The sequence below is a fragment of the Tamandua tetradactyla genome, chromosome 11, assembly GCF_023851605.1.
Source record: "Tamandua tetradactyla isolate mTamTet1 chromosome 11, mTamTet1.pri, whole genome shotgun sequence".
Taxonomy (NCBI): Eukaryota; Metazoa; Chordata; class Mammalia; order Pilosa; family Myrmecophagidae; genus Tamandua; species Tamandua tetradactyla.
In genome coordinates this window covers 46,546,461-46,573,157 of record NC_135337.1, presented here as the reverse complement: position 1 = coordinate 46,573,157, position 26,697 = coordinate 46,546,461, and the positions used below count along the sequence as shown (strand labels likewise).

Below are 26,697 nucleotides of genomic sequence, written 5' to 3'. Positions count from 1 at the left end.
TTGCCTTTTGTATTATATATATCATATCTGACTTTCCTTCTTTCTACACTCTTCTCCATACCTGTCTCTTCTGTCTTTTTGTATCTGACTCTAGTGCTCCCTTTAGTATTTCTTGCAGAGCTGGTCTCTTGGTCACAAATTCTCTCAGTGACTTTTTGTCTGAGAATGTTTTAATTTCTCCCTCATTTTTGAAGGACAATTTTGCTGGATATAGGAGTCTTGGTTGGCAGTTTTTCTCTTTTAGTAATTTAAATATATCATCCCACTGTCTTCTAGCCTCCATGGTTTCTGCTGAGAAATCTACACATAGTCTTATTGGGTTTCCCTTGTATGTGATGTATTGTTTTTCTCTTGCTGCTTTCAAGATCCTCTCTTTTTCTTTGACCTCTGACATTCTAACTAGTAAGTGTCTTGGAGAACACCTATTTGGGTCTAATCTCTTTGGGGTGCGCTGTACTTCTTGGATCTGAAATTTTAGGTCTTTCATAAGAGTTGGGAAATTTTCAGTGAAAATTTCTTCCATTAGTTTTTCTCCTCCTTTTCCCTTCTCTTCTCCTTCTGGGACACCCACAACACGTATATTTGTGCGCTTCATATTGTCTTGAGTTCCCTGATACCCTGTTCAAATTTTTCCATTCTTTTCCCGATGGTTTCTGTTTGTTTTTGGAATTCAGATGTTCCATCCTCCAAATCACTAATTCTATCTTCTGTCTCTTTGAATCTATCATTGTAGGTATCCACTGTTTTTTCTATCTTTTCTACTTTGTCCTTCACTTCCATAAGTTCTGTGATTTGTTTTTTCAGTTTTTCTATTTCTTCTTTATGTTCAGCCCATGTCTTCTTCATGGCCTCCCTCAATTTATCGATTTCATTTTTGAAGAGGTTTTCCATTTCTGTTCGTATATTTAGCATTAGTTGTCTCAGCTCCTGTATCTCATTTGAACTATTGGTTTGTTCCTTTGACTGGGCCATGTTTTCAATTATTTGAGCGTGATCCGTTATCTTCTGTTGGCGTCTGTGCATTTAGACAGATTTCCCTGGGTATTGGATCCAAAAGTTTGGAAGATTTTTCTGTGAAATCTCTGGGTTCTGTTTTTCTTATCCTGCCCAGTAGGTGGTGCTCGTGGCACACGTTTGTTTGCGGGTCCCACCAGTAAAAGGTGCTGTGGGACCTTAAACTTTGGAAAACTCTCGCCATCCGGGGGGTTCGCTAGCCGAAGTGGCTTGAGCCGGCCCGGGTCCGAACGCAAGGAGGGTTGCTGGCTGCCGCAGTCCGGGAAAGAGCCCGTCCGAATTTCCTGGTCGGCCCGGGTCGACAAGCGTGGCGGGAGGGCGCCAGCGGCAGCGGCCCGCCCAGGAGAGTGCGCGTTCCCCGGGAGTCACGGGTTTGGAAGGGGCCTCCCCCACCCATCACCGTTCTCCGCGGCCTGGGGATTTCCGATCCAATTCTCTCAGTTGGTCTGGGGGGCTGCGTATGGTGTGGGCGCCAGCCGCCTTGGTTTCAGGGGACCGCCTCTCCAGTTCTCCCAGCCGGCCCGGGAAGGGGGAAGGGAGTAACTCCGGCCACTTGCCACCCCGCCCGGTGAGGCCCGCGCGCCTCGGCGACTCACCCGAGCTGCTTCTCTCAGCCAGCCAGCCGTTCCAGGATGGGGTACGCTGTCTTTTTTGTCTCTGTTGTGGCTTTGGGCGCTTTCTGTATCGTTTCTACTCCCCTAGTAGCTGTCCTGGAGAAGAAACTAAGATCCGTGCGTCTTACTAAGCCGCCATCTTCCAGGAAGTCTCTCTAATATGTTCTTGATATGCAGTAGAAGGTCAAGAAATATTTGTGAAAGAAGTAATGATGAAACTCATTTGCATGAACATTAAGGATATGTATGAAAAGCACAAAAAATCAGGAAGCATTCAAAATAAAATCACTACTCACTAAGAGATCACCCGCACATCGGTAGTTTACATTGTATAAGTAAAATATAAAAATTTTCTGATTACTTTTAATGTTTTTTTCATTGTGAAATATAATAGATATACAAAAAAAGCAATAAATTTCTGAGTACATTCTAGTAAGTAGTTATAGAACAGATTTTAAAGTTTGGTATGGATTACAGTTGCACAATTTTTCGTTGTTGTTTTTGTTCCTAGCTGCTCCAAGACACTGGAGACCGACAGAAATATTCTGACTACTTTTGTATTTTCATATTCACATTCCTTTCTTCATTCAGTATCAGTAATTCTATACCTCTCTAATGTTTCCCACTGTCTCTGCTTACAGCAGTGATTCCCAACGGGGGGTTCACATCAGATTAATCGTATTTGCATTTTTAAAAAGGGTCATAGATTATTCTCAGATGCTGCCCTTGTTAAGAACCAGGGGACAACAACATCTTTCTCCACCTCATAGACATGGCTAATTCTTACTTTTTTGTTTTTAGATTTAGCAGATGATTAATATCCTATGTAAATCAAAATTTTAGATTTATCCTTATTATATGCTGATGAATAAACATGGGCTACAGCAGTCAGAATAGATATATTTGAGAAACTTAAGGTACATTACAATTTTAAATGGAAGTTATCTGTTATTATAATTCAGATTGACAGGGCCAGATATTGCCTATCTATTGCATGCTACCTATAGCATATTAATATGAAGCAGATGCGTCTTAAGAAATTAACCTCAGAGTTTTATATAATTAAATGGCTTTCTGCAGAGTTAATATATAAAAGCAAACTTGGAAATAAATTATATTTTTAGAGTGAATTCTCGTTTCAAGAGAAAATTATTTAAAAATATAGAAATATATACTAAAATATATAATAAAAATAAAATATATAAAAAATATATAATAGTCTAAGAGACTGTGAGTCCTTTACAAGTTGTAGTAATATATGATACAATTATATAGTCTCAAATTCTTTTTTGCTATAAAACATAATAAAAATTAACCAACCTTCATATTTCGAATCAATATCAGCATAATATCTAATTAAAAAAATTAAATGGTGATTTGATGATTCAAAATATATTCTTATTTTCCAGCATGAGAGGAAGTACTAGTTTTGCTCATAGACAGTAATCTTTTCAACAAATTAAGTAGTTGTAAGTATTGGTTGAATATCTAGAAAATTTTACAAAGGTATCTAACTTGAGGGGAGGTTAATTCTATAGTCATATCTCTCAATAAAATCAAGATACTCAATCAAAGTATTCTATAATTGTCAAGAAATGGTAGTTTAAAAGCCTAATGCGTAAAATAGAAATTAATACTTATGATTTTTCACTCTGAAAAGATAGTGAAAAATGAGTTTGCTTCACTAACAAAAAGTCAAAACTCTTGTTTTTGACAGGTGCAGCATGATCACCTTGCATTTCTACTATTATACATACTTGTGTTTGTATTATGAATTTGCAATGCTGGTAATAAAATATACATTTATAATTATAGGCAGGTATTGTTTTAGACATCCCTAAAGTAGCTTAATGTTCATGATGGAACTATAATGGGCACACTAGACCTCCTGTTTTAAACCTAGTTGGTGTTTGCCTGATGTTTCTTTTATTTGATTTTTGCTTTTTCAATAAATGCATAAGTTCCTAAAATTGCCAGACTCTCATGATATAGACGAGAATAATTTCTTGACTTATCCTTTAAGAGGCTCAAGGACTAGTAGGTGGATGGGAGTTTTTATAAACCGATTTAAAGGAATACAGCAGAGGTATTTAAACACTCTACCTTGGAAGGTTTTAAGGAGGTCTTCATCTGAAGAGATGATGTTTAAGTTGGGGTCCTGTAGGATTTGTAGTTATTGACTAGGCTGTCTTGAAGTGAACATGCATACTGCTTTGTTGATCCCAAATGCCAGAGGATGAACAGACACTTAGAGCAAAAGGCATTCTTGGCAAGAGCACTGCCCAGGCAAAGGCACACGTGTATGGATATCTGCAGATCAGACCATTTGAGCTGTATGAGATAACTGAGATTACCATACTGAGTTGATAAATTTCCAGCCAAATCAAAATGTTTTCTCATAATTTCTTTTAGAATGAGGGTGGAATGAGGGTAGAGTAGCAGTCTAACCATGATTTATTTTTTACATTTGTACCTAAAAGAGTCAGCGGTCCTCCTGTCCTCTGGTTCCCATGCGCCTGTTGGTGATTATTATGGTTGTAGGATTAGCACCTCCTAAATCTTCTTAAAGAATCTACTCCTGCAGAAACATAGATTTTCAACCAAGAATTAACTGAAATTTCTGTAGGGAAAATGGGGTGGTGGTGGTTGATTTAAATTCCCCACAGCAAAGCACAAGATTTTAAAGTCATTTTCTTCAGACTCGTTCCTTTTCCAAGTCACCTAATGGGAATGGTGCCAGAGTGAGGGCTGACCAAGTAGGACTGGAGTGAGGGTGGGGACAGAGAGCTGTCTATCTTTTTCTTCCCTCACTCACTCCCCATGCAGACTCCTGGCACTACCATTTTCTCCCAACGTTTTCCTTTGCACAACCAGTTTCCATCTTCCTTTGTTATGCATTCTAATTCATCCTTTTTCTCAGCACCTGAGATTGAATTTAGCTGCTCAGATCCCCACACCATCAATGTGGTATATTGCACCACTGGTTGCCTGGACCCACCTTCTCAGGAGGCAGTTTAACCGTCACCTTTTCTTCATGATTATTCCTTTGGGGTCATATTGCCAAAGGATATATTCATACATTTGTTGCAAAAAACACAATGATCTTCCCAAGAGGAATTTTGGTAAATAAAATTGTGCCTATCTCTTTACTTACTCTGTATATAACAAGGACTTCTTTACTTACTCCATATATACCAAGGACCACTCCTGATAAACTACATCAATCTCAAAGTTTCCCTAGTTAGGAACTATGAGTATGAGCAAATGAGCACTTATTTCTTTTCCCCAAAATCCTTGTAAGCAGGACAATTAATTGGTGCCAGTTTAACTTAGATCTATTTGTGTAGCAAATATGTGTCAAGATGAATTTTTCACTTAGATGAAATAGTTATATAATCTTCTATATAAGTCTGTGGTATATGGATGAAATGTGTTTGGTGTGTTTATATATTCGTGTGTGTGTGTGTATGTGTGTGTGTGTGTGAGTGTGAGAGAGAGGTGATATTTTATTTAAATAGCAATTTGGAATTAAAAATATGGGACCAGGTTATAACATCTTGCAATATGGAAGAAGGCTTGGAGAAGAATCCTGTGGGAATAGAAGCTGGGAATAACCTAAATTCCTGATGGAAATCTCTCTTATGTTCACTGACTTCCCTGTATTTGTAATATTCTGGAATAAAGATTTCTTAAATACATTTAGCCTAGCTTGTTCACAATTGTGTTCCTAGTTCCACAGTCTGGGGTCTGGTACAAGTAGACACACAATAAATATCTACAGAATTAAGGAAATATGGGTAAAGCTAGGTGTTTTAGTTTGCAAGCTGCCAGAATGTGATATACCAGAACTGGAATGGCTTTTAAAGAGAGGAATTTAATTATTTACAAGTCTACGGTTCTAAGCCTATTCAATGTCTGTACTAAGGTGTCCAGGTAAAGATTCCTCATTCAAGGAAGGTTGATGGGTCAAGAACACCTCTGTTGGCTGGGTAGTCATGTTGCTGGCGTCTGCTGGTCCTGCTTCTGGGCTCCATTGCTTGCAGCCTCTGTTCTTGTGGGGGTTCCTCACTTTGCTTCTCCAGGGTTGGTCTTCATCTTTTGGCTTCCATTGCCTCTCTCCAGGTTCTGGCTTGCTTAACATCTCATGCTGGGCTCCAAATATCTCTAAACATCCATGTCTCTTTTCTTCAAGTGTCAGCATCTGTGTCACCTCTGCTCTGAAGTTTATGTCAGCAATCTCTCTGTAGCCTCTGTTTTTTCTGAGGTTTCTCCAAAATGTTTCTCCTTTTAAAGGATTCCAGTAAACTAATCAAGGCCCACCTGGAATGGGTGGAATCACATCTCCATCTAATCAAAGGTCACATGCATAACTGGGTGGGTCACATTGCTGTGGAGATACACTAATCAAACTTTTCCAACCTTTGGTATTGAATTAGGGTTAAAAAATGTGACTGCCTCCACAAGAAGGAATGAAGATTAAAACATGGATTTTCTGGGGCACATAACATTTCAAACTGGCAAACTGGGAAAGCCAGGTGTTTAAAAATGCCAGATTCTCAGAAATGGAAGAGAGATGGGAAGAGTCTAAGCAACAAGTACCTCGAATGGAGATGCAACAGATGGGCCATAGCTATGTACCCATGTACAAGAGGAGATTTTTCCTACTTATCACTTATCAGGCTGCTGGTAAGATGATTCCTTTGTCAAGAATTCATTGAAAGAGGTCAATTATCTGAGTAAACATCTCAAAGAAAGAGGATTATCAAATTAGATCAGATTTTTCTAAGAGGAAATACAAGTGTTATATATGGAAAGAAGTATTAATGGATATTATTGGCAAGAAGTTTTAGTTTGACAATCTACTATAAAAAAATTAAGTCCATTTTTTTCAAAATCAATTTTATTATGGTATAATTACAAAATATAAAATTCATGTTTTAATCTAATGGTGACTTTTTTAACTTCAATGTTCTTTTAATCATATTTATAAATATTATTCAGCTAAATACTAAATACATTCTAATAATGTTGTGCTGCTATCACCAGCACCCATTACCAAAACTTTACAATTAATCCAATAGAAACTCTGTCAATTTAACATTAAATCCCCATTCCCTATCCCACCCTGGCCCCTGGTAACTTATATTCTAGATTCTGACTCCATGAGTTTGCTTATTCTAATTATTTCATATCAGTAAAACCATACCATATTTGACCTTTTGTGTCTGATTTATTTCACTCAACATATCTCTTAGGTTTATCCAGGAGTTTACATGCAGCAGTACTTCATTCATTTTTACCACTGAATAATGTTCCACTGTTGGTATAGACCACATTTTATTTATGCATTCATCTCTCGATGGACAACTGGGTTACTTCTCTCTTTTGGCAATTGTGAGTAATGTCACCATAAACATTGGTTTGCAAATATCTGCTTAAGTCTCTGCTTTCAAATCTTTTGGGTATATACCTGTAAGTGGGATTGCATCTTCTTTGGAGATATGTCTATTCGTGTTTTTTGCCCATTTTTAAATCAGTTATTTGCATTTTTGTAGTTGAGTTGTAGGATTTCTATATATATTCTGAATATTAAACCCTTATCCAGATATGTGGTTTCCAAATATTTTGTCTCATTGAGTAGACTATCTTTTTGCTTTCATGATAAAGTCCTTTGATTCATAAGTTTTTTTCAACTTTTTTTATTAATTAAAAAAATTAACAAACAAAACATTAAGAGATCATTCCATTCTACATATACAATCGGTAATTCTTAATATCATCACATAGTTGCATATTCATCATTTCTTAGAACATTTGCATCAATTTAGAAAAAGAAATAAAAAGACAACAGAAAAAGAAATAAAATGATAACAGAGAAAAAAAAAGATTATACATACCATACCCCTTACCCCTCGCTTTCATTTACCACTAGCATTTCAAACTAAATTTATTTTAACATTTGTTCCCCCTATTATTTATTTTTATTCCATATGTTCTACTCTTCTGCTGATATAGTAGCTAAAAGGAACATCTGACACAAGGTTTTCACATTCGCAGAGTCTCATTGTGAAAGCTATATCATTGTTCAATCATCATCAAGAAACATGGCTACTGGAACAGAGCACTACATTTTCAGGCAGTTCCCTCCAGCCTCTCCACTACATCTTGAACAACAAGGTGATATCTACTTAGTGCATAAGAATAACCTCCAGGATAACCTCTCAACTCTGTTTGGAATCTCTCAGCCATCGACACTTAGTCTCATTTCACTCTTCCCCCTTTGGTCGAGAAGGTTCTCTCAATCCCTTGATGTTAATTCTCAGCTCATTCTAGGGTTTTTTCTCAGTCCCTTGATGCTGAGTCTCAGCTCATTCCAGGATCTCTGTCCCACATTGCCAGGAAGGTCCACACCCCTGGGAGTCATGTCCCACGCAGAGAGGGGAAAGGTGGTGAGACTGCTCGTTGTGTTGGCTGGAGAGAGAGGCCACATCTGAGCAACAAAAGAGGCTCTCTTGGGGGTGACTCTTAGGCCTAAATTTTAAGTATACTTGACCTATCCTTTGTGGGGTTAAGTTTCATGTGAACAAGCCCCAAGACTGGGGGCTCAGCCTATACCTTTGGTTGTCCACACTGCTTGTGAGAATATCAAGAATTCAACTTGGGGAAGTTGAATTTCTCCCCACTCTCACCATTCCCCGAAGGGGGCTTGCAAATACTTTTCCAGTCACTGATCAAATCACTCTGGGATTCATCGGGGCATCACTCTGGACAAACCAACAAAATCTCATATGCTACTTGAGATTCCAAGTACTTATGACATTCAATCAAACTATCTACATGAGTTATATTAGGAAATGCTCTAGTCAAAATATAAATTTTGTAACAAATAAACATTTTTTGCTTTAGTCTCACACATAAGGTGACATTTTAAAGTATTAATTATCATCTATTTTCAACACCCTGCAATAATGACATTCCTTTGTTCTTCCTCAGGCAAAAACATTTCTTAAATTTGTACATTGTACATTTCACTACTATTATACACTCTAGGCATTCCTAGATTATACCATCTCGATCTTTACCATCTATCTTTCTTTGATTTCATTTATGTCCCCAGTCTTCCTCCCTCTATCATTCTCACATGCAGGTTCATTCAGTGTTTTAACATAATTACATTACTGTTAGGTAGTATTGTGCTGTCCATATCTGAGATTTTATATTCATCCTGTTGCACAATCTGTATCCCTTCAGCTCCAATCACCCAATATCTCACCCTATTTCTATCTCCTGATGGTCTCTTTTACCAAGGAAATATTCTAAGTTTATTCACTAACGTCAGTTCATGTCAGTGAGACCATACAGTATTTGTCCTTTTGTTTCTGGCTAATCACGCTCAGCATAATGTCCTTAAGGTCCATTCATGTTGTTACATACTTCATAACTTTATTCTGTCTTACAGCTGCATAATATTCCATCTTATGCAAATGTCACAGTTTGTTTAGTCAACTGTCTGTTGATGGGCATTTTGACTGTTTCCATCACTTGGTAATTGTTAATAATGCTGCTATAAACATGTAAATGTCCATTTGTGTCCTTGGCCTTGTGACCTTTGAGTAGAGACAGCATATACATGGGTCCTGTTTTTTAAACCATTCTACCAGACTTTGTCTTTTGATTGGAGAGTTTAATCCATTAACATTCAGTGTTATTACTGTATGGGTAGTACTTTCTTCTATTTTGCCTTCTGGATTTTATATGTCATATCTAATTTTCCTTCCTTTTACCTTTACTCATAGTCTTCCTTTCTACACTCTTCTCCACACCTCTCTCTTCTGTCTTCGCATCTGTCTCTAGTGTTCCCTTTAGTATTTCTTGCAGAGCTGGTCTCTTGGTCACAAATTCTCTCAGTGATTTTTTATCTGAAAATGTTTTCATTTCTCCCTCATTTTTGAAGGACAATTTTGATGGATATAGAATTCTTGGTTGGCAGTTTTTCTCTTTCAATAATTTAAATATATTATCCCACTGTCTTCTCGCCTCCATGGTTTCTGCTGAGAGATCTGCGCATAGTCTTATTGGGCTTCCCTTGTATGTGATGGATTGCTTTTCTCTTGCTGCTTTCAAGATCCTCTCTTTCTCTTTGACCTTGGACATTCTGATTATTAAATGTCTTGGAGTATGTCTATTTGGATCTGTTTTCTTTGGGGTACACTACACTTCTTGGATCTGTAATTTTAAGTCTTTCATAAGAGTTGGGAAATTTTCAGTGATAATTTCCTCCATTAGTTTTTCTCCTTTTCCCTTCTCTTCTCCTTCTGGGACACCCACAACACGTATATTCATGCGCTTCATATTGTCTTTCAATTCCCTGAGTCCCTGCTCGTATTTTTCCATTTTTTCCCTATAGTTTCTGTTTCTTGTTGGATTTCAGATGTTCTGTCCTCCGGTTCATTAATCCTATGTTCTGCCTCTCGAAATCTACCATTGTGGGTTTCCATTGTTTTTTTCATCTCTTCTACTGTGTCTTTCATTCCCATAAGTTCTGTGATTTGTTTTTTCAGACTTTCAGTTTCTTCTTTTTGTTCCTTCCTTGCCTTTTTTATATCCTCCCTCAATTCATTGATTTGGTTTTTGATGAGGTTTTCCATGTCTGTTCGTATATTCTGAATTAGTTGTTTCAGCTCCTGTATGTCATTTGAATTGTTGGTTTGTTCCTTTGACTGGGCCATATCTTCAATTTCCTTAGTGTGATTTGTTGTTTTTTGCTGGCGTCTAGGCATTTAATTACCTTAATTAGTTTATTCTGGAGATTGCTTTCACTTCTTTTATCTAAGGTTTTCTTGCTGGATGAATTTGTTGTCTATCTGTTCTTTGACATTCTGTTCAGCTTTATCTGAACCTTTAGCTTACGTTTTGTTTAACAGAGGAGAATTTTTCAGTTCTTGTTTTCTTGTTTCTTGCCCTGCTTGTGTGGTACCTTTCCCCCACACACACTTAGGAGGGTCTGCTTAGATATTATATACCCCAGCCAGATTTTCCCAGACCAAACTGGCCTCCTATCAGGAGGAAAGAGTCACCTGCGTCAGTTTTCCCTGAGCATGAGACCCAGCAGGTTGAAAGACTTTCCTGTGAAGTCTCTGGACTCTGTTTTTCTTATCCTGCCCAGTATGTGGCGCTTGTCTAACTGCAGGTCCCACCAGCATAAGATGATGCGGTACCTTTAACTTTGGCTGGGGGGTTGTTGGAGACAGAAGAGAGGTTGTAGGCTGGTTTTAATGGCTTCAAATTACCAAGCACTGGTGTCTGAATTCCTTGATGGAGGGATTCCACCTGGGTGGGCCTTCACCCCTCCCCTGGGGAAGGCACAGGCTCCAGATAAGCCCCCAAAAGAGCTCACTTCTGCCTATGCCTGGGGAAGTTGCAGCCTGAAAAGTCCTGCCACTGTATCCAGAGGCAGTCAAGCCTTTGTAGATACACAGCCACAAAAACCTGTTTCCTTCTTTTTTTTCCCCCTTTTTCTGTCAGTCCTGCCCCCTTGGTGCCGGAGCAAAAATGAGCAACCTCTGCTTTGATCAGGTTCACCTAAGCTGGGGGCCTATTTTTAGTAGTCAGAATTTGTTAATTAGTTCCACAATTGGTGTTTGATTGTGCCCAGTCCCTGCTGCTGGTAAAGTCCTTTCCTTTCCCCTCTGGGAAGCGGCCTATGGGGGAGGGGTGCTGGCTGCTGCAGCTTTGGGAACTCACGGTTTTAGGGGGTGCTCGCAGCCGGTCCAGCTGGTCCAGACTGGGGTACGCTGTGTGTCTGGTCACTGACGTGGCCCCAGGAGCTGTTCTGTACTGTTTCTGGTTATTTAGCAGTTGTTCTGGAGGATGAACTAAAACGTGCACGTTGTTAAGCCGCCATCTTGACCTGGAAGTCTGATTCATAAGTTTTTATATATTTTTTTTCTGGTTGCTTTCATTTAGCATGTTTTAAAATTATTATTATTTTCATTAGAGATGTAGGTTGAGAAGCGGTTGCTGTAGCAGAGGCTTTGGCTGTGTGTCTCTGAGGATCTGCCATAGGAACCACAAGTTTGCTGAACCCATTAGTTCCCATGGCCAAAGGCTCTAGCCACTGCTGTGTCCCACTATCTGTATCCCTCAACACCCAACAAGTCTCTGTTCATGGCCGACGGCACCAGGACGGGAGATTTATATTGTGAATTTGGTAGTTATGTTCCTATAATTAATGTGTTTGTTCCACTTGATTTTTACACTTGTCACCCAAGAGGACTTGCTTATGTTCAATTTGAGGAAGCTCGTGATGCCAAACATGCAATATATAGTGGATTTGTGGAGGTCAAATTGAAATCCAGTTTGCACTGGGGATCGGAAGACACCATATGAAATGAAAGCCAAGGAAGGGAGGATGCTAGAAACAGTAGACCGACTGGAAGACCACAGTGTAGCAGAAGCCATTCCAACAATGATAGCCAAGTAAGTAAGGATAAAAATGACAGATAATGCTTCAGTGAGAAAGGAAAGGTGCTTCAGAGAGCATGAGCTAATAAGTTACAGCTCAAGGAAAAGGCCTTGGAACCACTGTGCTATTCTCTCAAAAATTTGGCCCAGTGTGCTGCTATATCTAGTTCAACTAACAAAATCCTATATACCACAAAGAATAATAAAGAAAACCAAACTGACTAACATCATTCTTTTATTTAAGACCAAATGCAGCTGGAATACCCAGTACAGTTCTGCTTACTAAACTTCAAGAAAGATCTGAAAAAGTGAAAAAAGAACCAAAGAAGGGCAGTTCAAGGCACTAAAGGGTAGGTGGAAGGTGCTGCAGTATGAATACTGTACAATATTTTGACTCTGGTTTGAAAGGATAAATGAATGGTATTGAAAACTACATGGAATAATCGAAGTCCCTTCACGTCTGAAAGTAAGCATTTTAGGACAAATAAAAGGAAGTTCAACTTTGTACTTGTGTAAACTAACCTCTAAATATGAATAGGTTTATAGTGATTCATGGGTGAAATAGGTCCATAATAAATTACTGAAAACTAGGACATCTGAATATCAAGGAAGACAGCCATAGTCTCTTACACTAACCTCTATTGGTCTGTGAGTTGGTGGAAAAAGATATAGTGCAACATAAATTTTTCTTTGGTTGTTGTGGTGGTTTGAAAGGATGTATGTCCCATAGAAAAGCCATATTTTAATCTAAATCCCATTTTGTAAAGGCAGAATAATCCCTATTCAGTACTGTATATTTGAAACTGTAATCAAATCATCTCCCTGGAGATGTGATCAAATCAAAAGTGGTTGTTAAACTGGATTAGGTGACAACATGTCTCCACCCATTTGGGTGGGTCTTGATAAGTTTCTGGAGCCCTGTAAAAGAGGAAACACTTTGGAGAATGAAAGAGATTCAGAGTGCAGAGAATGCTGCAGCACCACGAAGCAGAGAGTCCATCAGCAAGCGCTTTAAAAATGAAGAAGGAAAACGCCTCCCGGGGAGCTTCATGAAACAGGAAGCCAGGAGAGAAAGCTAGCAGATGATGCTGTGCTCGCCATGTGCCCTTCCAGATGAGGGAGAAACCGTGACTGTGTTCACCATGTGCCCTCTTGGATGAGAGAGAAACCCTGAACTTCATCAGCCTTCTTGAACCAAGGTATCTTTCCCTGGATGCCTTTGATTGGATGTTTCTATAGACTTGTTTTAATTGGGACATTTTCTTGGCCTTAGAATTGTAAACTAGCAACTTATTAAATTCCCCTTTTTAAAAGTCGTTCTGTTTCTGGTATATTGCATTCCAGCAGCTAGCAAACGAGAACAGTTGTCTCTTAAAGTCAGTTCCAGTTTTGGCAAACTTTGCCTATGTTTATTCTGGTGCCAGTGTTTTCTGCTTAATTGTTTGTTTTTTTGGCCTCTGAGTTTGTTTACTTGTTTCCCACATGCAGCTTACAACTTCTTCTTTCCCAGATAGATTCCAAATATGATTCTTGATATCTAGCTAAGAGGGGAAGGATTCTATTTCTTTTCGCCTCTTCCTTAGTCTGTATATTCAGCAAACATAGGTTGCACCCTTACTGTTGGGCAAAATATTTTTACTGGATAATTGGGGAGAGAAAAATAGATATAATTATTCAGTAAATGTCTACTGAGAGCACAATCCAGTGAATCATTACAGTATGGCTTCATTTTTTGTTTGAGGCATATTATTCACAACAATATTTTACACTTGTCATATCTTAACATAATTACTAAACCCAAAACATACTATGAAAAACAAGTAATTTTGTGATTATATGCCATTTTAAATTAGCCAGTATTTCTGGTTTAATCTGTAATAAACTGATTTATTGTGCAGTGACTGTAATATACTAGAGTTATAGTAAATTGCTAACTGCCTCTTCAAACACATGTTAAGAAGTAAGCCCCAAATAAGTATTCAGCCTTGCATTAGATATAAAGGAGACTCGACGTGCTAAAATTATTACTTCAAGGCAGGCAGAGATGTTATCTCAACTGATTTAGTATATTCTGTAATTGAGAAAATGTTCACCAAATTATACTTTTTAGTGATTTACATGTACATTTTCTATGGCACATGTTTTGTGGACAGGGAATAAATAACTTTTATAGTATCACATAAAATAAGTTATAGGTTTACATAACAGTCATATTAAAAAAAAACTTCCCATATACCCCCCTATTGTTTACACTTTGCATTAAGGCTGTTCCTTTCTTACAAATGGTGAAGGAATATTGAAATAGTTTACATTAGGTATATTTTCCCCATATATAATTAACCTCTTATAATGTTTTACATTTGTTATAATTTATGAAAGAACATTCTTATACTTCTACTATTACCCCAGTCCATAGTCCACAACAGTGTTCAACTAAATTCACAAACACAGCTTTCAACTAAATTCACAAACACAACTCAGTGCTATCAATTACATTCACAATTATTTGCTATCTTCACCACTATGCATTTCCAAACTTTTACAGTAAGCCTAAATAGAAATTTTGTACAAATCAAGCACTAGCTCCCTATTCTTTACCCCAAACTACCCATGGTAACCTACATTCTAGGTTGTATCACTGTGAGTCAGTTTTTTGGTTTGCTAAAGCTCCTGGAGTGTAATATACAGAAATGGGTTGTCTTTTCAATGGGAATTTATTAGGGTTACAAATGCAGAGTTCTAAAACCATGAAAGTGTCCAAATTAAGGCATTAAGAGGAAGATACCCTCTCTGGGGAAAGGCTGCAGGCATCCGGGGTTCCTCTGTCATAGGGAAGGAACATGGTGACGTCTGCTGGTCCTTCTCTCCAAAATGTTTCTGGATTTTTGTGGGTCTTTGCTTTTTCTTTCCAGAGTGTTTCTGTATAAACTCTCTGGGCTTTTACTGTCTTTATATCTTCTCACAAAGGACTCCAGTAAAGAATTAAGACACACCTTGAATTGGAAGGGGTCACCTTTCATCAGTAACAATCTAAGCAAAAGGTCCCACCCACAATAGGTATGCACCCACAAGGGTGGATTAAAAGAACATAGGTTTTTCTCAAACCGGCACATTTGACTTATTATAATTAGTCCATATCAGTGAGACAATACATATTGGTGAGACAGTCCTTTTATGGCTGGCTTGTTTCACTAACTATAATGTCCTCAAGGTTCACCCACATTGTTGCATGCATCAGAACTTTATTCTTTCTACAGTTGAATAATATTTCATCATATGCATAGGCCACAATTTGTTTATCCATTCATTGGTTGATGCACAGTTTGGTTGCTTCCATCTTTTGGCAATTGTAAATAATTTGAACATTGTTGTGCAAATATCTGTTCCAGTCTCCTGGGTATATAACTAGTAGCAGGGATTTCTGGATTATGTGGTAATCCTATACTTAGCTTCCTGATGAAGTGCCAAACAGTTTTTCACAGCTAGTGTGCCATTTTGCAATCCCACCAGCAATGAATGAGTGTTCCTATTTCTCCAAATCTTATCTGTCACTTTGACATTTTGTTTTTTTAAGCATAGCAATTCTAGTGGCTAGTGATGTTGAGCATCTTTTCACGTGCTTTTTAGCCATTTGTATAGACTTTGAAGATAGGTCTAGTCAAGTCTTTTGCCCATTTAAAAAAGTTGAGTTGTTTGACTTTTTATCATTGAATTGTGGAATTTCCTTATATATTCTGGATATTAAATCCAAATATTTTCTCCCATTGAATAGGTTATCTTTTCATTTTCATGACAAATTCCATTGAGGCGCAAAAGTTTTTAATTTTGATGAGGTCCAAATTATCTATTTTTTTCTTTTGTTGCTGTGCTTTGAGTGTAAAATCTAAGAAACCATTGCTGAACACAAGATCCTGAAGATGTTCTCCACATTTTCTTCTAGGATTTTTATAGTCCTTGTTCTCATATTTAAGTATTTGTTCCAGTTCGAGTTAATTTTTCTATATGGTGTCCTTTTTCGTTCTTTTGCATATGGAAATCCAGTTCTCCTACCACTATTTGTTGAAGAGACTCTTATTTCCCAATGAGTGGACTTAGCAGTCTTGTTAAAAATCAATTAGTCACAGACATAAGAGCCTATTTCTAAACTCTCAGTTTGATTCCATTGGTCGTGTATATCTGTCCTTGTGCCAGTACCATGCTTTTTTGACCACTGTAGCTTTATAAAAATTTGTAATGTCAAGAAGTATGAGACCTTCATCTTCACTCTTTTTCAAGGTAAATTTGACTATTGAAAGCTCCTTATGCTTACAAGTGAATTTGAAGATTGGCTTTTCTATTTCTGCAAAATAGGTTGTTAGAATTTTGATTCAGATTGCACTGAATCTGTAAATTATTTTGGGTAGAATTGATATCTTAATGTTATTTAGTGTACCAATCCATGAACATTCATTTATATATTTCGATTCATTTAGATCTCCTTTAGCAAAGTTTCTTAGTTTTATGTGTACCAGCACTTTGCATCCTAGGTTAAGTTTATTGCTAGATATTTGATTCTTTTGTTTGCTATTATTAGTGGACTTTTTTTCTTGATTTATTCTTCAGATTGCACATTACTAGTTGTTCTAGTCTGCTAGGCTGCCAAAATGCAATATATCAGAAATTGTTTGGCCTTTAAAATGGGAGTATATTTGTTTTCAAACTTATAGTCTGAGGCCATGAAAATATTCAAATAAAAGCATCATCAAAATGATACTTGAAGACAGAATGCTGGTGGTCCTGTCACATGGCAAGGAACATAGCATCTCCTGTTCTCTCTCTTCTCTTCCAGGTTTCATTGCTTCCAGCTTGTAGTTCAGTAGCCTCCTCTCCATATCTGTGGATTTCTCTCTCAGTTTTTTATTTTCTCTCTGTCTTTCTTTACATTTTCATCCCATATATAAAGGACTCCAATAAGAAGAGTAAGGCTTACCTGGGCATGACTCAACTGAAAACAAACTAATCTAAGGACCCCAGGCACAAAAAATGGTGGTTAGCTTTAACAGGAGATGGTTAGCTTTAAGAACATGGTTATGTAGGGTCTATTCACCTCCAAACTACCACACTAATTTATAGAAACACTAGTGATTTTTTTGTGTGTTGCTGTTGTGCCCAACCACTTTGCTGAATTATTTATTAGCTCTAGTAGCTTTGTATTAGTTTTTGGGGGACTTTCTATGTATAGGATCATGCTATCTGCAGTTAGGGAAAGTTTTACTTTTTTCTTTTCCAGTTGGATACTTTTTATTTCTTTTTCTTGCTTTATTCCTCTGGCTAGACATTTCCAGTACAATATTGGAGAACAATGGTTAACAAAAGGCATCCTGGTCTTTTTCCAGATCTTAGAGGGAAAGAGTTCAGTCTTTCATCATTGAGTATGATGTTAGCTGTGGGTTTTTCATATGTAGCTTTTATCATATTGAGGCTGTTTCCTTTTGTTCCTGTTTTCTAAGTGATTTTATCAGGCAAGGATGCTGGATTTTGTCAAATGCCTTTTCTGCATCCAATAGAGATGATCATGTGGTTCTTTCCCATCAGTTTGGTAAAGTGGTGTATTCATTAAGTTGTTTTCTTATGTTAGACTACCCTTACATACCTGGGATAAATCCCAGTTGATCCTGGTGCATGATTCATTTAATGTGCAGTTGCAGTCAATTTTCAAGTATTTTGTTGTATCATTGGGCCATATTACCCTTGTGTGACTCTTAAATTGCTCAAGACCAACTGATGGGGAGGGACTCAGACTGACTGTCTGGGTTGTTATTCCCCTACTTTTTGGTGATTTCAAAGTTTTCTAATATTTAGTGTTTGTGGAGTCCTTGTCCAGTTTCTGTCATCTTCCAGAATTCCAAGCAAGTGGGGTTTGTCCTTTCATTAGTTGTTTCTGAGAGGAGACCTTTCCAGATGCTGTCTTATGTTTCCATATTGGTGATGTCATCAATCCCAATTTGAGTCTTTTTTTCAGACAAAGTTACCTTGTAAATTTAAATTTTTCTAAACTAATCATGAATATTTTGAAACCAAGAAGGATGTCTAAAATAAAGAATGCATTGGCTAAGAGAAACTTATGAGTTTGGGGCAATATATTACATTTCCAGAAAACAACTGGGAAATTATGTTATGCTAACTATAAAATCAAGGGGGCAATATTATGGCAAAATTAAGTGTTGAGGGAATTCAACATGAAGGAGGAATTGTGTGATTTGAAATATCTCATGAGAAAAAACCAATTTTATTAAGCTCAGTACAAGGTATATTTATCACTTCACATTGTCTGGAATCGTGAATTATATTTTACGTAGGGCAGAGGGCAAAATATGATCCAAAATTTATCTCATGGAAACTATATGACCTGTCAACAAGATGCAGAATCATGGGTTATGTCTATTTTTGTGGTCATAACAAGAAGAAATAGATGCATAACAAGCTTGCTTAAGAAACTGGTTAGAATAAACAAGTATCTGAGAATAGTGATGGGAGCCATTCTTTGTCCTTGGGAGTCTTAGGTAATTGTACCTACTCAATACACAATGAGAATAAGCTGAGGAGTAATTGGGAGATTTAGCTGAATCAGACACTTGTTATTTAAGCAGACATTTGTTCATATCCTGTCTCCATGAAAGATATGGGAGGGTTGGTTTAAAAAAAGAACATCATAAAATAATGGTAAATAGAAGTAAGAATGAAAACTCAGAAACAAGAAATTTCAAGTAAGAAAAGATTGATAGGACTGCAATAAAATTTGTGCAATCTATTCAGCCTTAAATAATTACTTTGATTTAAACTCAGATTTAGTCACAATCTTTCTGGAAGCCAAAGTGAAAGAAGAGACATGACTGTTATTATAGGTTTTATGATAAGAAAGGATGAAGCGCATAATATAATCAAGGAAGCCAAGCTTTTCCTAGGGCTGAATTCCAAAAGAAATTTCAATAGAACTAAATTCCAAAAGAAAATTTTCATGTGGGACTTTGTTTAAAAGTTACTTTTTAATGTGGTGTTTACTAGCCTTAATAGTGTTTCCATGTAGCGACAAATTCCATATGGCTGTTTCCTGTAATTACTTTCCATGAAAGCTAAGACAATGGTAAACTGAAATACAATAAGGCAATTCTACAAAAGGTGATAATAATATTATCTGAGTACAATACCTTCTTATAACTCTGTGTGAGCAAAAGATGGCTTCTAGATCAAAGATCTTTAAACTAAATTGAATTTTAAAAGAAACTTTTACTCTCTTGCTTATCTTTAGCTTGAAGTTGAGTTTTCCATCTTAAGTTACATTTAAAAGTGCAATGTCTGGAGTACTATGAATGTTGGCATTTAAACATAAATAATAAATTATTCTTTTATGTATGTTTAGTGGACTCTGACTGACCCAATAATATTGGACACACCATTGCCAAATATAAAAACAATAGAAATGGACTCCCATTTGATAATTGGAAATTCTACTTAATTCTTTTTAATCCTTGAATTTGTAATTCTATTCCACGTCTCCCATAGAATTTAATCCTAATGCAATAATTTTAATGCTGAAACTTTCTAATGGTGATTCAAACCTACTTCTCTGAAACAAAAATATGTAAATAATCTTTTTCATTTTTAAATTTCCTTTGACCATAAGCCTTAAATAATGAAACTTTCTACCAAATTGAAATTCCATAATAACTATTATTGATAATGACAAAATACATATATAGACTTGAATTTTTATGATTAATTATTAAGAATAAAAAGTAAATTAAATCTCTAAGCTATTTTCAGATGCATGAAGAATATGCTTTCTTTTGTAAAATGGGAGGCCAGTTGTGAAGGGGGAGGTTAAAAAGAGAAAAACTTAAGCCAAAGGCACTCTCTCAAGCAGATCAGTTTTAGGAAAGAACATTATCCAGTTAATCCTCACTATTTGCAAATTCTTTATTTTTTAATTCATCAGTGTTTATAATATTGCCAATATTTATTTGCATCACTAATATCAATACCCATGGCACCTTTGCAGTCATTCATGGACATGCACAGAGGGGTGAAAAATTTGAGTTGCTTGACTTGCAACTGAGGTTGCAACAAGGTAATACTGTGCCTACATTTCAGCTCTCAAAATTAAACAAGTGTCCTTTTTTGTAGTACATTTAGTGCCATACATTTTGCATTTTTGTGCTTTTGTTGCTGACTCCACTGATTAAAATGGCCCCCAAGTGCAGTGTAGAAATGTTGCTTAGTGTTCCCTAGCACAAGATTTTCATGTGCCTTATGGAGAAAATATTTATGTTCTATAAGATTTGTTCAGGCATGAGTTACAGTGCTTTGGGTTGAGAGTTTAATATTAGTGAATCAACAATATTTATTGAATAAGGTGTCTTTAAACAGAAACACATTTGCAAAACAAGGTTATGTATTGACTGGTTGATGAAAATGTTGAGATCAGAGTGGCTCTCAGGTACTTAACTTCATATGTTTTTTGGGAGTGATGCTTCACTATTCACTAATTCAGTATTTACAGTGATTCTATAGCCCAGAACTACTATGAATAATAAAAATTGACCGAGTCAGAAACTAAAGATATGGAAATTGACTCCCTTCAACCTGTATACATGTATTACTTCTCGAAGAGTCTTTACATATTCCAGTTTGGAGATGACTCGATCTCCAACGTTTTATCATGGCACACTTAAAGGGGAAAAAGACCCAATAGCCTGCATATCCTGCCCTGTCCCAGTTTCCCAGGAGATTCTTCAGAGGCACTTCAGAGTTTACCCAGATTTCTTACTAGAACCCTGAAATAGCAATCTTGGTAAACTCTAATGATGTATTTAGATTGGTTTATAAATATCAAATTTAGAAACTACATAAATGCTAATAAGTTTCTTTAATCATATGAAACATCAGTCTATGGAGTTATATATCTTTCACAATTAAGAACCAAAGAAAGGACTTGCACTTCAAAAAATCTGTGGCCCTGCGGGAGGACATTATAACCAAAAAATGGACTTTAGAACAAACTTTCAAAATCACTACCCTACTGTAATGGACAGTCTGCATAAGTTCCAAATAATCCTTTATTAATATCATTTTTCAATGAAGTTAATAATTTGATTAAAATCTATTTCCTTTTCTTTTGATCCCTCACTAATACCCTGAGGGCAAACTCAGGCCATACCAGAGGAAATCAATGACTCAAGAAAAGCTTACATGTGTGAGCCAGAAATATCCAGATGCTTGTCAGCAGAAATAGGTTTTCTGCTCTGCAAGACAATGAAACTTGGTTTAGCACAGACTCTGTAATCAGGCTACTTGGATTCTAATTTCACCTCTACATTTACAAGTTAGATGTGAATTTGGGCAAGTTATTTAACCTCTTTGTGACTCGATCTTCTATATCTGTAAGATGGGATTTAAATCAGTTAGTATTTCCTACAAAAAAAAGAAAGCATAGAAGGGTGCTTGGCACATATTAGGTAGTATATAATGCTTGTTTATTTTAAAAATGTGTATATATGCATATATCTCTCTCACAGCACTTTAGATGGTCCAAACTACATATTTAACTTTTATTATTTTATAGCACAGAAATTTCAATTACAAACATGTTTTTATCACAAATCCATGAACTATTAACTAATATATTTAGAATTCAAATCCAGATATTGTAGCTTTATGTTCGGAGGAATTTTTACCAAGTTTATATCTGAATTTGCTTTACTCCTAGAGTTGTTTTGCTACTTTTAAATTGATTTTGTGATTTTTAGTTTTAAGTTACTGAATACTTTAAGGTGCTCACAGCAGAAATTGTTTTGATTCTATTCAGCCTTTTCACCCTCATGAAAGCCAGTTAGAAATTTCCTATGACTGAGTTTCATGGTTCCTGGTTGCAACTAGGTCAATGAAAGAACTCTTACTCAGGAACGTGAAAAAATTTCAAACAGTACCAGATGACATATACTTGAAGTAAAGGGCCTCTTCCCTACTGTATTAGTTAGGGTTCTCTAGAGAAACAGAATCAACAATACTCGCAAAATAAAAATTTATAAAAGTGTCTCACGTAACCATGGGAATGCAGAGTCTAAAATCTGCAGGGCAGGCTGTGAAGCTCACGATTCCAATGGAGGGTCTGGATGAACTCCACAGGAGAGGTTCACTGGCTGAAGCTGGGAGAAAGCCTGTCTCTTCTGAATCCTCCTTAGAAGGCTTCCAATGATTAAATTAAGCAACACTCATTGCAGAACATGCTCCTCTTGGCTGATTAGAAATGGAATCAGTTGTGGATGCAGCTGACATGATCATGATTTGATTCTATGAAATGTCCTCATTGCAACAGACAGGCCAGCACTTGCCCAACCAGACAAACAGGTACCACCACTTGGCTAAGTTGACACCTGAACCTGACCATGACATCTATCTATTGCATTGTCTAGGAATAATATTTTTCCATGTTTCTGGATAGAAATTTCAATTAATGGAAGATGATACAACAAAAGAGCCTATATTCTTCTCCTGCTTCAAGATACTGTAATACAAATTCCATTACAGTCTGTTTGATTGTTGACTATTTTCCCCTATTAGTCAAACTAAACTTGAATCATAATATTATTTCATTTGTTAAAACTCAGTTACTTCCATTCTAGAAAGTGAGAAACCAATCTTTCAGGATTTTTAAATGTTCCTTATTCTTAATTTCTGCTATGTTAATCTGGAAATAATATGTCTGAGTTCAAAGGGAAAAATTTATAAAGAGGCCTTTGTGTTCAGTCTAAAGTTGGGAACTAAGTCTTATATATCTTCATTTATGCCATATTCAAAGACGTAGAAACTCATTTTTTGGAAGTTATTCTTTTTTGGAAATGGCATTACTCTATTTTCTTTCTTTATTAACTATGCTATTTGAAAACAAAAGAGCCCAAATTGTCATTTCAGCCTGTGCTGAATGCCTCAGAGAAGTGAAAACATTCAGACTATTTAAATTTTTAAAAATTATCAATATAATTGAATTTATGCCTATCTTTTCTATTTGTCCATCCATTACTTATTTCACTTTATCTCTCTTTTTCTGTTTTGTAATGGATTATTGAATATTTTTCATTTTTCTATTTTATCTCTATTATTGGCTTATTAGCTAGTAATTTGCTTTTCGTGGTTACTCTAGGGATTATAATATGACTCTTTAATATATTACAAATATCTTCAAATAATAACATACCAATTCACATACAATGCAAGAAACTTGCAACAAATATTTCATACCCCCTTATTCTCTTCTGTGGTATTCATATGCTACTTTAACAAAGGTTATAAATCAACAATACATTATTATTTTTTTTTTCTGTAGACAGCTAATTATCTTTTTTTTCTGGAGGAAGCAGGTAGAAAGTTTATTAAGAATACATGGGAGGGCGGGCCACGGTGGCTCAGCAGGCAAGGATGCTTGCCTGCCATGCCAGAGGACCTGGGTTCGTTTCCCAGTGCCTGCCCATGTAAAAAAAAAATAAATAAAAGAACACATGGGAGAAGGAACATGTGAGCACTCTTGCAGAAAAAAAAAGAGGTGAGGGGCAGGAGGCCTGACACTGTAGGGCAATCTGCTTTTATAGATCTTTGTTCCTGTTGTAATGTTTATTGACAATTTACTACTCTCCCCTTCTTCCTTATCTGTGATGCTTGACGGTGGATGACTCACTCAGGTGGGCCATTTGGATCCACCCATCCCATAGATGACTCTCTCAGATGGGGGTTGTTTGCCCCCACGGTAGTGTCTATTGCTGTTCTTCTCAGAGATATCTTTCTTCTTGAGGTCTGAACACTTCTGGGAATTTGCCCTTTGCTCCATCAGCCACAATCTTAATTCTAACCCTACTTCATTTCCACCTCAAAGATTTCTAGCTCCCTTAGTCATAAGGGAATTTTGACTAATGGTGCCTCTTCTGTAGCTGCTTCAAGCTGTCAGTGGGGTTACAAGCCACACTTGTAGGAGCATGGAAGGCTCTGGCTATGCTACTGAGGGTGGATGGGTAAGCGCGGAGGACAGGAGCATAGCCTCTGGCAAGGAGAAGCTAGTGATGAAAGGCTGCTAATGTGGAAGAAACAAACTGGGTGAGAAATTGTATACATGGTCTTAACAGGAGCAGGAGCAAGATGGAGCTCAGGGTATTTTCTAGAATTTTTGGAGTGCTGTTGGTTGTGGCTTGGCATACTGTGGCAGTTTGCAATATCTGGCTGAAATTTGCATAAGAGAAACTGTTACAATGACTTTTTTCACTCTATTTGGAATTTCTTAGCCACTAAAATTTCATTTTCCCTTTTTGGTCAACTGATTCTGTGATGCAAAGGCCAGGTTCATCTTTGGGAGTCATGTTTTATGCTGCAAGGGAGGCTTATGCCTCTGGAAGTCATGTTCCATATAGGGGAGAAGATAGTGAGTTTATTTGTAGAATATGATTTAGAGAGAGAGACACAGATATGAGCAACAAAAGAAGTTCTTGGGCTAACTCTTAGGTATTAATTATAAGTAGGTTTATTTTCTGCTATTACAGAAATAAATTTCACAAGTTTCATAATAGGAATCCCTATTGTTTAAGAAAATAGCAAGAATTTTCCAGGTGAGTAAGTTGAATAATTCTATGATTTCCTCTAGTTTCTTAAAGAACTTTGCAAATATTTTTTTTTAATTTTTATTTTCCTAGGTTCTATGGCAAATAAAGCTGAATTAGATTGTTTAAATAAACTGCTACAAAAATTTTGAGGTTTAGAATCTTTAGAGAAAAGTGGCATAACTGGCAAGTAAATGTGGTTGTTTATATGCTCTGTAATTTTTTTAAGAATAAAACCATGACCAACAACATCTGACATCATACAGAACAGTAATCAGGATATAAGATGGACACTAAGAACATTGACAAATTTTTAGGAATTTATGTAATCTCCAATATATGAGTAACAAAAGGATAGGATTTATAATACTTCCTAAACACTTTCTGTCACATGTTAAGCTATTTTAGCACCTCACTTTTACAAAATGAAGGAACAAATCTTTTGTAACAAAAGTTTTCCTTTAAGAATGAGAAGACTTGTCTTTTGAAATAAAGGATGATAAGGTTAACATAAATATCCACAAGAATGTTATTCTGATGTGGTGTACAATCTTTATCGTACATGGTTAAGGAAAACTTTTTATAACCTTTCATTAAGAGGAAACTATCTTCATTATTTTAGCAACATTTACCTTCTCAAACCTTCCACAATTTTCTATATCCATCCAGGGCTTCTAATCAGAAATGACTACAAAACTCACTCATAATAGGACTATGTTAGTTCACAAACATATGTTAGTTCAGCTCCTTGTCTTGATAGCGAGCCATAAAGATCTGGGATTTGGGAATTTCTGAATATTTTCCCTGTCTTTTACAGACTGAAGGATGGTATTGTAATTGAGAGTCCCATTGGAAGGTTAAGTTTCCCCATCTTTTAGCTTCTATTGATTGTTAACGTTTCCCATTTTCTCTGGAAAAGGAAATAGAGGGTCTCACCAGTGCCAGCATGACCATGTGGTGTCCCAATGTGTGTCAGAGCTGGATGTTTCTCTCTCTGCTGGCCCAATCTTTGGGAATACAGAACGTACAGTCACTGGGCATCCCCAGGACACATTTCTTTAGAGATGTCCAGACCTATGCTTCTGGGGGTTCCCCAGGTCTTGCCCAGAAGAATTGCAGGAAAATGCTCATGAGGAGTTCCTTTTCTCTACTGCCCCAATCTCTTGAGAATTCAGGGAGGAAAGTCAATTTGGATAGTTTCTATGTTATGTCTTCAAATTCATTGATATTTCCTTCTGAAATATCTAATTGCTGGTAAGCCTGAACAGTGAACTTTCATTGCAGATACTGTGGTTTTTCAGCTCAAAATGTGCCATTTTGCTATTTTTTATATTTTACTTTTCTCCCTTCATTCTGTTTATATTTTCGTTCCAAATCTCGAGTGTAATTGCAGTAGCTGTTTTAAAGTCCCTATCAACTGCAATGCATGGTTCTGACTCCATGTCATCTAGTCATGGGTCATGGGTCATGTTTTCCTCTTTCCTTGTATGGATTGGATGTTGGATATTCTGATGTACATTGTTGAGTGCTTGGATTTTTCTGTCTTCATTTGAAGTATGTCGAATCTAGTTTCAGCAGGTACCTAAGTTATTCTGTATCAGACTGATCATTTTGAGGCTTGTTTTTACACTTTGTTAAGGAGGGACAGGAGGAGACCACTTTTTAAAGTTAGTTTAGCCCTAGCTGTGTCATGCACAGCTTAGTATGCACCAAACTAAAGGAATTTCTTGTGCGTTTTCTTCCTAGAGCCCTCCTTTTTAGTACTTTGCCCAACTAAGCCAAGGCACCTCAATCTCAATTAACTGCACCTCTGACTCCTCAAATTTGTGAGACCATCCTTCTATACTTAGGTTCCCCTTTTCTGTGCCATGAGTTTAGGCAAAAAGCCTGGGTGATAATAAGACTTATTTGCTTTCCTTTTCTTAGGGATCAAAGTTCTGTGTTGCCTGTAAGTTAATGTCTAAAAACAGCTGTTTTATATATGT

The 26,697-nt window shown here is 36.7% G+C and overlaps 1 long non-coding RNA gene and 1 pseudogene across 1 annotated transcript in view; one reads left to right on the top strand and one right to left on the bottom strand.

Moving 5' to 3' along the window:
- The window catches only part of LOC143649506 (uncharacterized), a 99,682-nt gene that overhangs the window by 5,333 nt on the left and 67,652 nt on the right, over positions 1-26,697 (bottom strand). The gene's annotated exons all lie outside the window — the stretch shown is intronic.
- LOC143650940 (serine/arginine-rich splicing factor 10 pseudogene) lies at positions 6,191-12,396 on the top strand (annotated as a pseudogene).